Consider the following 16,388-nt stretch of genomic DNA (forward strand, 5'->3'; position numbering starts at 1 on the left):
CATCCCAATATTAACATTGAATGTAAATGGCCTAAATGCTCCACTTAAAAGATACAAAATGGGATTTCTGGCCAGATGGCTGAATAGGAAGAGCTCCAGTCTGCAGCTCCCAGTGAGATCAACACAGAAGACGGGTGATTTCTGCATTTCCAACTGAGGTACCTGGTTCATCTCACTGGGACTGGTTGGACAGTGGGAACAGCCCATGGAGGGCGAGCCGAAGCAGGGCGGGGTGTCGCCTTACCCGGGAAGTGCAAGGGGTTGGGGGATTTCCCTTTCCTAGGCAAGGTAAGCTGTGAGAGACTGTACGGGGAGGAACAGTGCACTCCTGCCCAGATACTGTACTTTTCCCACATTCTTCGCAACCGGCAGACCAGGAGATTCCCTACAGTGCCTGGGTCTGAGGGTCCCAAGCCCACGGAGCCCAGCAAGCTAAGATCCATTGGCTTGAAATTCTCTCTGCTAGCACAGAAGTCTGAGATCGACCTGAGATGCTGGAGCTTGGTGGGGGGGAGGGGTGTCCACCATTGCTGAGGCTTGAGTAAGCAGTATTATGCTCACAGTGTAAACAAAGCTGCCAGGAAGTTCGAACTGGGTGGAGCCCACCGCAGCTCAGCAAGGCCAACTGCCTCTCTAGATTCTACCTCTGTGGGCAGGGCATCTCTGAACAAAAGACAGCAGCCCCAGTCAGGGACCTATAGATAAAACCGCCATCTCCCTGGGACAGAGCACCTGGGGGAAGGGGCAGCTGTGGGCACAGCTTCAGCAGACTTAAACATCCCTGCCTGACAGCTCTGAAGAGAGCAGTGGTTCTCCCAGCACTGCATTTGAGCTCTGATAACAGATAGACTGCCACCTCAAGTGGGTCCATGACCCCAGTGTAGCCTGACTGGGAGACACCTCCCCATGGGGGTCAACAGACACTTCATACAGAAGAGCTCTGGCTGGCATCTGGCAGGTGCCCCTCTGGGACGAAGCTTCCAGAGGAAGGATGAGGCAGCAATATTTCCTGTTCTGTAGCCTCCACTGGTGATATCCAGGCAAACAGGGTCTGGAGTGGACCTCCAGCAAACTCCAACAGACCTGCAGCTAAGGGACCTGTTAGAAGGAAAACTAACAAATGAAAGGAATAGCATCAACATCAACAAAAAGGACATCCACACCACAACCCCATCTGTAGGTCACCAACACCAAAGACAAAAGGTAGATAAAACCACAAAGATGGGGAGAAACCAGTGCAGAACATTCCAAAAACCAGAACACCTCTTCTTCTCCAAAGGATCATAACTTCTTGCCAGCAAGAGAAAAAAACTGGACAGAGAATAAGTTTGACGAATTGACAGAAGTAGGCTTCAGAAGGTGGGTAATAACAAACTCCTCCAAGCTAAAGGACCATGTTTAACCCAACACAAGGAAGCTAAGAACCTTGAAAAAAAGGTTAGATTAATTGCTAAATAACCAGTGTAAAGAACATAAATGACCTGATGGAGCTCAAAAACACAGCATGAGAACTTTGTAAAGCATACACAAGCTTCAATAGCCGAATTCATCATGCAGAAGAAAGGATACCAGTGATTGAAGATCAACTTAATGAAATAAAGTGAGAAGACAAGATTAGAGAAAAAAGAGTGAAAAGAAACAAACAAAGCCTCTGAGAAATATGGGACTTTGTGAAAAGATCAAATCTACGTTTGATTGCTGTACCTGAAAGTGACAGGGAGAATGGAACCAAGTTGGAAAACACTCTTTAGGATATTATCCAGGAGAACTTCCCCAGCCTAGCAAGGCAGGCCAACATTCAAATTCAGGAAATACCGAGAACACAACAAAGATATTCCTCGAGAAGAGCAACCCCAATACAAAAAATGATCAGATTCACCAAGGTTGAAATGAAGGAAAAAATGTTAAGGGCAGCCAGAAACAAAGGCCGTGTTTCCCACAAAGTGAAGCCCATCAGACTAACAGTGGATCTCTTGGAAGATACCCTCCAAGCCAGAGAGTGGGGGCCAATATTCAACATTCTCAGGGAAAGGAATTTTCAACCCAGAATTTCATATCCAGCCAAACGAAGCTTCATAAGTGAAGGAGAAATAAAAGCCTTTACAGAAAAGCAAATGCTGAGAGATTTTGTCATTAACCAGGCCTGCATTTCAAGAGCTCCTGAGGGAAGCCCTAAACATGGAAAGGAACAATTGGTACCAGCCGCAGCAAAAACATGCTAAATTGTAAAGACCATCGATGCTATGAAGAAACTGCATCAACTAACAGGCAAAATAAATAGCTAGCATCATAATGATAGGATCAAATTCACACATAAAAATGTTAATCTTAAATGTAAATGGGTTAAATGCCCCAACTAAAAGACACAGACTGTCAAATGGGATAGAGTCAAGACCCACTGGTGTGCTGTATTCAGGAGACCCATCTCACATACAAAGACACACATAGGCTCAAAATAAAGGGATGGAGGAAGATCTGCCAAGCAAATGGAAAGCAAAAAAAAGCAGGGGTTGCAATCTTAGCCTCTGATAAAACACACCTTAAACCAACAAAGATCAAAAGAGACAAAGAAGGGCATTATACAATGGTAAAGTGATCAATGCAACAAGAAGAGCTAACTATTCTAAATATATATGCACCCAATACAGGAGCACCCAGATTCATAAAGCAAGTTCTTAGAGACCTACAAAGAGACTTAGACTCCCACACAATAATAGTGGAAGACTTTAACACCCCACTGTCAATATTAGATTGATAAGACAGAAGATTACCAAGGATATCCAGGACTTGTACTCAGCTCTGGACCAAGTGGACCTAATAGACATCTGCAGAACTCTCCACCCCAGATTAACAGAATACACATTCTTCTCAGTACCACATTGTATTTATTCTAAAATTGACCACATAATTGGAAGTAAAACACTCCTCAGCAAATGTGAAAGAGCAGAAATCACAACAAACTGTCTCTCAGACCAGAGTGCAATCAAATTAGAACTCAGGAATAAGAAACTCACTCAAAACTGCACAACTATGTGGAAACTGAACAACCTGCTCCTGAATGACTACTGGGTAAATAACGAAATGAAGGCAGAAATAAAGATGTTATTTGAAACCAATAAGAACAATGACACAATGTACCAGAATCTCTGGGACACATTTAAAGCAGGGTGGAGAGAGAAATTTTTAGCACTAAATGCCCAAAAGAGAAAGCAGGAAAGATCTAAAATTGACACCCTAACATCATAATTAAAAGAACTAGAGAAGCAAGAGCAAACAAACTCAAAAGCTAGCAGAAGGCAAGCAATAACTAACATCAGAGCAGAATTGAAGGAGATAGAGACACAAAAAACCCTTCAAAAAATCAATGAATCCAGAAGCCGTTTTTTTTTTTAACAAGATCAACAAAGTAGATAGACCGCCAGTCAGACTAATAAGAAAACAGAGAAGAATCAAATAGACACAATAAAAAATAATAAAGGGTATATCACCACCAATCCCACAGAAATACAAACTACCATCAGAGAATACTATAAACACCTCTATGCAAATAAACTAGAAAATCTAGAAGAAATGGATAAATTTCTGGACACATATATCCTCCCAAGACTAAACCAGGAAGAAGTCGAATCTCTGAATAGAGCAATAACAGGCTCTGAAATTGAGGCAATAATTAATAGCCTACCAACAAAAAAAAGTCCAGGACCAGATGGATTCACAGCCGAACTCTACCAAAGTTACAAAGAGGAGCTGGTATCATTCCTTCTGAAACTATTCCAATCAACAGAAAAAGAGAGAATCCTCCCTAAGTCATTTTATGAGGCCAGCATCATCCTGATACCAAAACCTGGCAGAGACACACCAAAAAAAGAAAATTGTAGGCCAATATTCCTGATGAACATCAATGCAAAAGTCCTCAATAAAACACTGGCAAACCGAATCCAGCAGCACATCAAAAAGCTTATTCACCACAATCAAGTCAGCTTCATCCCTGGGATGCAATGCTGGTTCAACATACACAAATCATAAACGTAATCCATCACATGAACAGAACCAACAACAAAACCACATGATTATCTCAATAGATGCAGAAAAGGCCTTTGACAAAATTCAACACCCCTTCATGCTAAAAACTCTCAATAAACTAGGTATTGATGGAACGTATCTCAAAATAATAAGAGCTATTTATGACAAACCCACAGTCAATATCATAATGAATGGGCAAAAACTGGAAGCATTCCCTTTGAAAACCAGCACAAGACAAGGAGGCCCTCTCCCACCACTCCTATTCAACATAGTATTGGAAGTTCCGGCCAGGGCAATCAGGCAAGAGCAAGAAATAAAGGGCATTCAATTAGGAAAAGAGGAAGTCAGATTGTCTCTGTTTGCAGATGACATGATTGTATATTTAGAAAACCCCATTGTCTCAGCCCAGAATCTCCTTAAGCTGATAAGCAACTTCAGCAAAGTCTCGGGATACAAAATCAATGTGCAAAAATCACAAGCATTCCTATACACCAATAACAGAAAAACAGAGAGTCAAATCATGAGTGAACTCCCATTCACAATTGCTTCAAAGAGAATAAAATACCTAGGAATCCAACTTATAAGGGATGTGAAGGATCTCTTAAAGGAGAACTACAAACCACTGCTCAATAAAATAAAAGAGGACACAAACAAATGGAAGAACATTCCATGCTCATGGATAGGAAGAATCAATATCATGAAAACGGCCATAGTGCCCAAAGTAATTTATAGATTCAATGCTATCCCCATCAAGCTACAACTGACCTTCTTCACAGAACCGGAAAAAACTACTTTAAATTTCAAATGGAACCAAAAAAGAGCCTGCATAGCCAAGACAATCCTAAGCAAGAAAAACAAAGCTGGAGGCATCATGCTACCTGACTTCAAACTATACTAAAAGGCCACAGCAACCAAAACAGCATGGTACTGGGAGCAAAACAGATACATAGACCAATGGAACAGAACAGATGCCACAGAAATAACACCACACATCTACAGCCATCTGATATTTGACAAACCTGACAAAAACAAGCAATGGGGAAAGGATTCCCTATCTAATAAATGGTGCTGGGAAAACTGGGTAGCCATATGCAGAAAGCTGAAACTGGGTCCCTTCCTTACACCTTTTACAAAAATTAACTCAAGATGAATTAATGACTTAAATGTAAGACTTAAAACCATAAAAACCCTAGAAGAAAACCTAAGCAATACCATTCAGGACATAGGCATTGGCAAAGACTTCATGACTGAAACACCAAAAGCAATGGCAACAAAAGCCAAAATAGACAAATGGGGTCTAATTAAACTAAAGAGCTTCTGCAAAGCAAAAGAAACTATCATCAGAGTGAACAGGCAGCCTAGAGATTGGGAGAAAATTTTTACAATCTATCCATCTGACAAAGGGCTAATATCCAGAATCTACAAAGAACTTAAACAAATTTATAAGACAAAAACAAACAACCCCATCAAAAAATGGGCAAAGGATATGAATGGACACTTCTCAAAAGAAGACGTTTATGCAGCCAACAAATTTATGAAAAAATGCTCATTATCACTGGTCATTAGAGAATGCAAATCAAAATCACAATGAGATAGCATCTCACACCAGTTAGAATGGTGATCATTAAAAAGTCAGGAAACAACAGGTGCTGGGGAGGATGTGGAGTAATAGGAACACTTTTACACTGTTGGGAGTGTAAATTAGTTCAACCATTGTGGAAGATAGTGTGGTGATTCCTCAAGGATCTGGAACTAGAAATACCATTTGACCTAGCAATCCCATTATTTGATATATACCCAAAGGATTATAAATCATTCTACTATAAAGACACATGCAAACGTATGTTTACTGCAGCACTGTTCACAATAGCAAAGTCTTGGAACCAACCCAAATGCCCGTCAATCATAGATTGGATAAAGAAAATGTGGCACATATACACCATGGAATATTATGCAGCCATAAAAAAGGATGAGTTCATGTTCTTTGCAGGGACATAGATGAAACTATCATTTTCAGCAAAGTTACACAAGAACAGAAAACCAAACACTGCATGTTCTCATTCATAAGTGAGAGTTGAACAATGAGAACACATGGACACAGGGAGGGGAACATTACACGCTGGGGCCTGCCAGGGGGTGGGAGGGCTGGGGGAGGGATAGCATTAGGAGAAATACCTAATGTAAATGACGAGTTGATACTTAATGTAAATGTAAATATCTAATGTAAATGACCAACATGGCACATGTGTACCTATGTAACAAACCTGCATGTTGTGCACATGTACCCTAGAACTTAAAGTCTTATAATTTAAAAAAAAGAATTAGAAAAAAAAGATACAAAATCAGAGAATGGATTAAAAAAAAAAATACACCAACCAAATATCTGATGTCTTCTAGAGCCTCACCTGACAGGTAAGGACTCATAAACTCAAGGTAAAGGTGTGGAAAAAGATATTCCACACAAACGGCAATCAAAAGTGAGCAGGAGTAGCTACTCTTATATAAGACAAAACAGACTTTAAAGCAACCACAGTAAAAAAAAAAAAGACAAATAAGGACATTATATAATGATAAAAGAATCAGTCCAACAAGAAGACACTACAATCCTAGATTTGTATGTACCTAACACCGGAACTCCCAGATTTATAAAACAATTCCTACTAGACCTAAGAGATGAGATAGACAGCAACACAATAATAGTGGGGGACTTAATACTCCACCGAAAGCACCAGAGAGATCATCAAGACAAAGCCAACAAAGAAACAACAGACTTAAACTATACCCTAGAACAAATGGACTTAACAGCTATTTACAGAACATTCTTCTCAACGACTATAGAATATACATTCTTCTCATAGGCACATGGAACATCCTCCAAGATAGACCATATAATAGGCCACAAAACAAGTCTCAATAAATTTAAGAAAATTGAAATTTATCAAGTATCTTCTCAGATCAGAGTGGAATAAAACTGGAAATCAACTCCAAAACTGTGTAGATACATGGAAATTAAATAATCTGCTCTTGAATGATTTTTTTGGCTAACAATGAAATCAAGTTGAACATTTAAAAATTCTTTGAAATAAATGATAATAGTGACACAAGTTATCAAAACCTCTGGGATATAGCAAAATCAGTGTTAAGAGGAAAACTCATAGTGTTAAATACCTACATCAAAAAGGCTGAAAGAGCACAAACTGACAATCTAATGTCACACCTCAAGGAACTAGGGAAACAAGAACAAACTAAACCCAAAGCCAACAGAAGAAAAGAAAAACAAAGGTCAGGGCGGAACTAAATGAAATTGAAACAAAAAAAAATACAAAAGAGAAATGAAACAAAAAGCTGATTCTTTGAAAAGATACACAAAATTGATAGATCATTAGTGAGATTAAGAAGAGAAAGGTCCAAATAAGCTCAATTAGAAATGAAACTGGAAATATTACAACTGATACTTCTGAAATACAAATGATCATTCAAGGCTACTATGAACATCTTTATGTGCACAAACTAGAAAATCTAGAGGAAATGGATAAATTCCTGGAAACATATAACCCTCTTAGATTAAATCAGAAAGAAACAGAAGCCCTGAACAGACCAATAACAAGCAGCAAAATGGAATCATTTATTTAAAAATTGCCAACAAAAAAAGTACAGGACCAGATGGATTCATAGCTGAATTCTATTAGACATTCAAATTGGTACCAATCCTACTGAAACTATTCCAAACGATGAGAAAGAGGAAATCCTTCGTAAATCATTCTATGAAGCCAATATCACCCTAATACCAATAGCAGGGAAGGACATAAAAAAAAAAATCTACAAACCAATATCCCTGATGAACATAGATGCAAAAATCCTCAAACAAATACTAGCTAACTGAATCCAACAGCACATCAAAAAGATAATACATCATGATCAAGTGAGTTTCATCCCAGGGATGGTTTAACATACACAAGTCAATAAATGTGATACATCACATAAACAGAATTAAAAATAAAAATCATATCATCATCTCAATAGATGCAGAAAAAGCATTTGATAAAATCCAGCATCGTTTTAGGATAAAAACCCTTAACAAAATAGGCATAGAAGGGACTTACCTCAAAGTAATAAAAGCCATATATGACAAACCCATAGCCAACTAGCCAACATCATTCTGATTGGGGAAAAGTTGAAAATATTCCTCCTGGGAACTGAAACAAGACAAGGATGCCCACTTTCACCATTTCTCCTCAACATAGTTCTAGAAGTTCTAACCAGAGCAATTAGGCAAGAGGAAGAAATAAAGGGCATCCAATTTGGAAAAGAGGAAGTCAAACTGTCACTATTCACTGATGATATGACTGTATACCTAGAAAACCCTAAAGACTCATCCAAAAGGCTCCTACATCTGATAAACGAATTCAGTAAAATCTCAGGTTACAAAATCAACATAACAAATCAGTAGCACTGATATACACCAACAATGACCATGCTGAGGATCAAATCAAGAACTCAATCCCTTTTATAAAAGCTGCAAAAAACAAACAAACAAACAAAAAACCTAGGACTATACTTAACCAACGAGGTGAAAGATCTCTACAAGGAAAACCACAAAACACTGCGGAAAGAAATCACAGATGACACAAACAAATGGAAATATGACCCATGCTCATGGATGGGAAAAATCAGTATTGTGAAAATGACCATACTGCCCAAAGCAATCTACAGATTCAATGCAATTCCCATCAAAATACCATCATCATTTTTCACAGAACTAGAAAAAACAATCCTAAAATTCATATGGAACCAAAAAAGAGCCCACATAGCCAAAACAATATCAAGCAAAAAGAACAAATCTGGAGGCATAAAGTTATCGGACTTCAAATTATACTGTCACAGGATCCTTAGGGTGTCGCTTTGCCAGCTGGAAGCCTCTGTGGCTGTGGCGCCTTTGCCGGAGTTTTGTTTGGGCCCACTGGGCTCATTCTGCCCATTCGGCCTGGCAGGCTGTGCTTGGCTTGTGCCACCAGCCCAGATCCCATTCCTGCCAAGGGCGAGCCAGGCACAGTGTGGCAAGGGGTGCGTGAGTGAGCAAGCACAGGGTCTGGCCACTGTGCACAGGCAGGCACACTGGCTGCTGTGGTGGGGCAGACAGCTCCAGGCACCCGCACAGGCACTGGCTCTGTGTGAGGCTGTGGCTGGACCAGGCGTACCACAAGCAGCTTCCACTGCAGGATCCAAGAAATGTGGTGGCATCTGGAAGCTTGGAGATGCCATTAACCACAGGGTTCCAAAGAGGGTATCACAGCCCTGGCTCGGGGAGCTCTTAGGTCTGGGATCCCCAAAGGGCCACAGCTCTTCTCTCCTTCTCCTTCTCACAACATGGCCAGTGGGTTGGGGGGTGTGTTTCAGCCCTGTTTGTGTTACAGATCTTTCAGTTCTGCCATTTGGCAGGTCCCAAGTTCTTGTTCCATGTCCAGAAAGAATGAGGTACGTGGACAACTGGCGGGTGAGCAAGGCAAAGAGGTGCTTTATTGAGTGACAGTACAGCTCTCAGGAAACCCGAAGTGGGTAGCTCCTTTCCACGGGCAGGTCATCCGGATGAGTGCAGCTCTCAATGGAGAGGAGACCTGGAGTGGGTAGCTACTAACTGCAGGCAGGTTGTCCCGACGTCTGTGCAGCCCTCAGCAGAGAGGAGATAGAGTTGGTAGCTCCTATCCGCAGGCAGGTGGTCCCTACATCTCTGCAAGTCTGGCTGAACACAGTGCTTTTCTGGGCTTCAGAAGGGAGAAAGCGTGTGCTGATTGGTCCATGGGCAGCCATAGGCCGGCCCAGAAAAGGCAACATTAAGCTCTTACTCCATCCAGGCTGCAGATTCCTCACAGAACTGACAGCCCAGCCCCTACGCTTCAGGCCATCCCTGGCTTGAAGGTGTGGCTTCACTGGGGACACGCCCCTTTCTGCCCAGGAGCTTGTCTGCCTCCTGCTGCCGTAAGTCATGTCATCCATGGTGCCCAGGCTGTTTGTGCGGAGGGCCACCTGCAGACCCATGCCAAGCAACCCTCAGTACCACCTTGGCCTCCCTCCCATGTTTGTCCACCCCCAAAGGCTGGAGGGGGCCTAGGTGGCAGGGGGGTGGGATGTCAGTGCCACCCTGAGCATGCACACCTGGCCAAGTTGTGACAGTGCCCAGGCTCAGCTTCAACTTTGCTCAGAAATTGGAGCAGATGCCGGGAGCAGCAAGAGGCCAGGCAGCAGGAGCAGGCACTTCCAAGCCTGCAGGGGCAGGGGGCTTCCTGCATCTCCCAGAGCTCAGGGATGCTGAAGTCCACAGCACAGCTGGGCAGCTGCTCCAGATGGACCACCGCTGTTATCAATACTACAAAGCAATAGTTATCTAAACATCATGGTACTGGTATAAAAGTAGGCATTTTGACCAATGGAATAGAATAGAGACCAAGAAATAAAGCCAAATGCCTACAGCCAACTGATCTTCAACAAAGCATACAAAAACATAAATTGGGGAAGGGACTCCTTTTTCAATATATGGTGCTGGGATAACTAGCAAGCCACATGTAGAAGAATGAAACTAGATCCCTGTCTCTCACCTTATACAAAAATCAACTCAAGATGGATCAAAGGCTTAAACCTAAGACCTGAAACCATAAAAATTCTAAATGATAACATTGGAAAATCTCTTCTGGACATTGCCTAAGGCAAAGAATTCATGACTAAGACCTCAAAAGCAAATGCAACAAAAACAAACATAAATAAATGGAACCTAATTAAACTAAAAAGCTTCTGCACAGCAAAAGAAATAATCAGCAGAATAAACAGACAACCCACAGAGTGGGAGAAAATATTCACGAACTATACATCCAACAAAAGAGAGAATCTACAAGGAACTCAAACAAATCAGCAAGAAAAAAAACAAATAATCCCATCAAAAAGTGGGCAAAGGACATGAATAGACATTTCTCAAAAGAAGATATACAAACAGCCAACAAACATATGAAAAAATGTTCAACATTACTAATCATCAGGGAAATGCAAATTAAAACCACAATGAGATACCACCTTACTCCTGCAAGAATGGCCATAAACAAAAAATCAAAAAACACCAGATGGCATAAATGAGGTGAAAAGGGAACACTTTTACACTTCTGGTGGGAATGTAAATTAGTACAATTCCTATGGAAAACAGTATGGAGATTCCTTAAAGAACTCAAAGAACTACCATTTGATTCAGCAATCCCACTACTGGGTATCTACCCAAAGGAAACCAAGTCATTATATGAAAAAGACACCTGCATACACATGTTTATAGCAGCACAGTTCGCCAGTTGCAGGGATATGCAATCAACCTAAGTACCCATCAACCAATGAGTAGATAAAGAAAATATGGTATCTATGCACCATGGAATGCTACTCAGCTATAGAAAGGAACAAAATAATGTCTTTTGCAGCAATTTGCATGGAACCAGAAGCCCATTCTAAGTGAATTAACTAAGGAATGAAAAACAAATACTGTATGTTCTCACTTTTAAATGGGAGCTAAGCTATGAGGGTGCAAAATCATACAGTGATACAATGGACTGTGAGGACTTTGGGGGAGATGGGAGGGTGATGAGGAATAAAAGACAACATATTGGGTACAGTGTATACTGCTTGGGTGCTGGGTACAGTAAAATCTCAGAATTCACCACTGAAGAACTCCTCCATGAATCCAAAAACCACCTGTACCCCCAAAATTATTAAAATGTTAAAAAATAAAAATAAAATTGTTCGTATAGATAGGGTCTCGATATGTTGCCCAGGCTAGTCTCAAACTCCTGGCCTCAAGTGATCCTCCAGCCTCGGCCTCTCAAAGTGCTAAGATTACAGGTGTGAGCCACTGTGCCCTGAATTTCTTATAGATAGAAATTGGCAAAGTCCACAGATTCTATCATGTTAGCTTTCTTTGGATTTGGCCTCCAGGGGGCATGCTGGACTCTTAACACTAGCTATGGGTTTGGAAACAGGGAGTTAGCAAGAGGGGAACTGGTTTTCTCTGGTAAACTGACTCCCCTGAGGTGAGGAAACTGCTTCCTCAGACATATTCCCACTTAATTCCATTCTCAAGATACTACTGGTCCTAATGAATGCTCCAGTTTTCACACAATAGATCTGGTGGGGTCGTGGCTTCAACAGCTGTGCTGATTGGGGAGACTGAGATCCTAATTTTTGCTGAATATTATACCTGCAAGAAATGAGATCCTTCAGGCTGCTGTAGGTTGGTTTGGGGGTTTGAGCTTGTTACTCACTTGCTTTAAACTTCTCAATGTTGTTAGAAGCAGCCATCCCAGAATCCTGACTTTGATATTCTGATTGTTCAGAACCTTGCTATAAAAGGGTCTGTGATTTTATGTGGCCAGATAGGATAGCTATTTTACAATTGCCTGCCAGAGGCAGCTAGATTTCCTACTGCCTAACCTCTCAGTCAGGTAACTAGTTTCCAATTCCCACATTTCTTTGGAGACTTGTTCCCTGTAACAGGGGCCCCCCCAACCCCTGGGCCGTGGACTGCTATCGTTCTGTGGCCTGTTAGGAACTGCATGGCACAGCAGGAGGTGAGTAGCGGGTGAGCATTATGTCTGAGCTCTGCCTCCTGTCAGACCAATGGCAGCATAAGATTCTCATAGGAGTGTGAACCCTACTGTGAACTGCACTTGCAAGGGATCTAGGTTGCACGCTCCTTATGAGGATCTAATGCCTGATGATCTGAGAAGGAAGAGTTTCATCACAAAACCTTTCCCCTCACCCCCAGGTCAGTGGAAAAATTGTCTTCCATGAAACTGGTCCCTCCTGCCAAAAATGTTGGGGGCTGCTGTCCTATAACACAAACTGCCTGATGTCAGTTACTCATTCAGAGACTGTGATTGCAAGCAACAAAATGTACTTTTATCTTAAGCACAAGGGGCTTGACTTAATGATAACAGAGGCTCACGGATTCAGTAGAAAGCTGAGGAACAGGCTAAGAAAGCAACCAGGAAGCAAAACAGCACCCACAAAGCAGCAGCAACTACAGCAATGATGACGCAGCATGAGAGCATGCAGCTGTTGCTGGTGGTGTAGCACCTCACTGTCCTCCCCATGTTCTTGCTCAGGGGCCCCAGTCCCAGGAGAGAAGTTTAACTGGCTGACCTGGGTCCCATGCCTGCCCTCTGGAGGCCCCTGAAGCAGATATCATGCCCTCTTAGAATTCGAGAAGGGGGCATGAGCTCTCTCCCCAAGACCACACACAAGGAAGAAAGGTGATTCCCCTAAAGAATTAGGTGTTAATCTTGCTGTTGGGAAGTAAGGGTGAGCCAGACAGCCAAAAGAAGACAAATTAATTCTACAAAGGAGGAGGTGAAATAAAGGGTAATGGAATCTGGTTGCTGACCTTACCTATAATTTCCCCAAAACCAAACCCTGGAGTTATGCAGTTTTTGTTGTATTAAGGCAAGAGAAAGCCTCTTAAGCCAGTCCCTAAAACAATAAATGGGTTTGTGCCCTTTTTATCTTTGTGAAAAACAAGCATAAAAAACAAAAACATTGATTAAACAATATGCATCTTCACGATACTGACAACAAAAAAAACTAATTGCTTACTGTTACAGAATAACCCATGCTTTATTACTGCATAATGTAATTTTTATTATGTAAGTATTATTGTATAATTATAATTTTTGTTATTTTGAAAATTGCTAGAAATAACAGAATAAAGTTTATTCCCCTCTGCCTTTCCTATATTAACTCTACCCCTGGGTAACCAAACTGTAGGTAACAGGAAGATTTTCTTTAAGACAGTATTCTAGCTAAAAAGAAAATAAAGAAAAAATGACATATAGAATCATCATTTTGCAAGCCTTAATAAATCAATCTATGTATCGTGTGTCAATGGCCACCACTATCACAAAATGGGAGATGGTTATGCCTTAGGTGTCTTTTTATGGAAGAACACACCACCTATGAAGTGACTATTTCAAAAATAATGAACCTGAACCTTATCAAGCTTGTAGATTCAACTAGCAGTTTATAGGCAATACTAAGGAAAGAAAACTACGTGTTAAACTCTATCATAAACAGGCAGACAGTGAAATCTAGATTGCAGGAAACTATAGAGCAACCAACTTGGTTTTCTCAACAACTAGCAAGAAAAAGAAAAATGAGATGGAGGTGGAACCCATATATTTGGACAATTGGCACAATTTATATATGACACTTATTGGACCATTAGAAATTTGAACGATGGGTATTTGTCAGGAATTACTGTTAATAGTTTTATGGTTATGCTAGTGTTATAAACTGAAATATTTACACATGAGATGTCTAGAATTTCTTTTAAGGCAATATTGAGGGGAACAATGGGTGTAAAATATAGATGAAACATGATTATTATTGAAGACAGATGATGGAGACATGGGATTATGTTGTATTTTTCTGTCTACTGCTGGATATTCAAAATTTTCCGTAGTAAAAAGTTTAAGAAGAACAAATGTGCACCACTCCTTGTGCCTTATCGGTTTCCTCCATCTTCTCTTAAATTTTCTTCTTTTTTTTTTTGAGACGGCATTTCACTCTTGTTGCCCAGGCTGAAGTGCAGTGGCGCAATCTAGGCTCACTGCAACCTCTGCCTCCCTCTGCTGTTTTGCTTCCTGTTGCTTTCTTAGCCTGCTCCAGGTTCAAACAATTCTCCAGCCTCGGCCTCACAAGTAGCTGGGATTACAGTGTGCCACCACGCCCAGCTAATTTTGTACTTTTAGTAAAGACAGAGTTTCACCATGTTGGTCAGGCTGGTCTTGAACTCCCCATCTCCCTGCCTTGACCTCCCAAAGTGCTGGGATTACAGGAGTGAGCCACCGTGCCCAGCCTCTCTTAAATTTTCATGCCCTAGTGCCTACTTCAAAGCTGCCACACAGAATGGAGCAGGAACAACCACCCCCTGATCTCACTCGCGACTTGCTCATGCTGTGATCTGGCAGAACACTGGTAGTGTTAGGGTCAGCAGTTGTTCCCCTTATGGCCAACATGGTATTTCTTTGGCCATAATGTCTATGATTATGACAACAAAAATATCTCAAATTATATTCAATACTCTGAAATAACAATGAAAAATGCTAAAATTAAGTTTAACATTTTGACATCAGTCATTTTCAAGTTGAAGTCCTGCTCAATAAAATGGTTAGGTTTAGGCCATCAAAAGGGTACTGTGTAGAAACAGACTCTAAAGCATTTAAGAAGAATCCATAAGTGCATAAGGACACTTGAGGAGAGGAAGAGAAATGTGAGGAAACTCTGCTTTACAACTTGTCAGCCAAAGCAAGTAGAAAAAGAATGTCACGATTTTGTAGCCCTCTTTTGACCCCCATGACCATGTTATAAATGATTTGGGCAAAGATTTTCCGTGGATACTAAAACCTCAGTGAAAAGTTCTTAGGGAACAGGATATACACAAGGTCTCAAATTATTGCTTCACAGACTACTTATTGATTACAAAAAGAAAACTGTACTTTTACCGTAAAGATCTCTGATAGCCATCACCCATTAACCAGGTGATCAAACTTGGCATCACCAGCAAGTGGAACACCCTGACATTGCATGACTCCTGATGAGCTGCAGTAAGAAGCAGACATTGCCACCACTGTGGATGTCCTGCCAAAAATGTTTCTCCTGAATTTACTCATGAGGAAATAAGACAATATATTAAAGACATGAAGGTTATATGGGTGCTTGTTATTATTCTTCCAGATTTTCTCTAACTTTGGAATTTTAAAAATACAAAAGTATTGAGTTAAAATCAATTCATCTCTCCAAGTGTGGCAAAAGTCAAAGCAGAATTCTACCTGATCCTCCACTGACCCAAAGCCATATCCTCCATGACCTCTATTTTGTCACAGTGCTGAACAATATAACTTTTTCCTGTCTCCATTAAGCCAAGACACTGAAAAGCAGCAAAAAGCAAAGTACAGCTGACAAAGCAGGTCTACTGGCCCCAGAAGTAACTTCCAAATCTGGAAGCAAACCCTAAACTTTCAAAACTTAATTTTTCATCTTTAAAGTTTTTAAAGTCGGCTGGGCATGGTGGCTCACACCTGTAATCCCAGCACTTTGGAAGGCAGAGGTGGGCAGATCATGAGGTTAGGAGTTAGAGACCAGCCTAACCAACATGGTGAAACCCCGTCTCTACTAAAAATACAAAAATTAGCCAGGTGTGGTGGCGCGTGCCTGTAATCCCAGCTACTCAGGAGGCTGAGGCAGGAGAATCGCTTGAACCCGGGAGGCGGAGGTTGAGTGAGCCGAGATCACACCACTGCATTCCAGCCTGGTGGAAAAGTCCATTACACTTTTTCAACCTG

The sequence above is a fragment of the Nomascus leucogenys genome, chromosome 9, assembly GCF_006542625.1.
Source record: "Nomascus leucogenys isolate Asia chromosome 9, Asia_NLE_v1, whole genome shotgun sequence".
Classification (NCBI taxonomy): Eukaryota; Metazoa; Chordata; class Mammalia; order Primates; family Hylobatidae; genus Nomascus; species Nomascus leucogenys.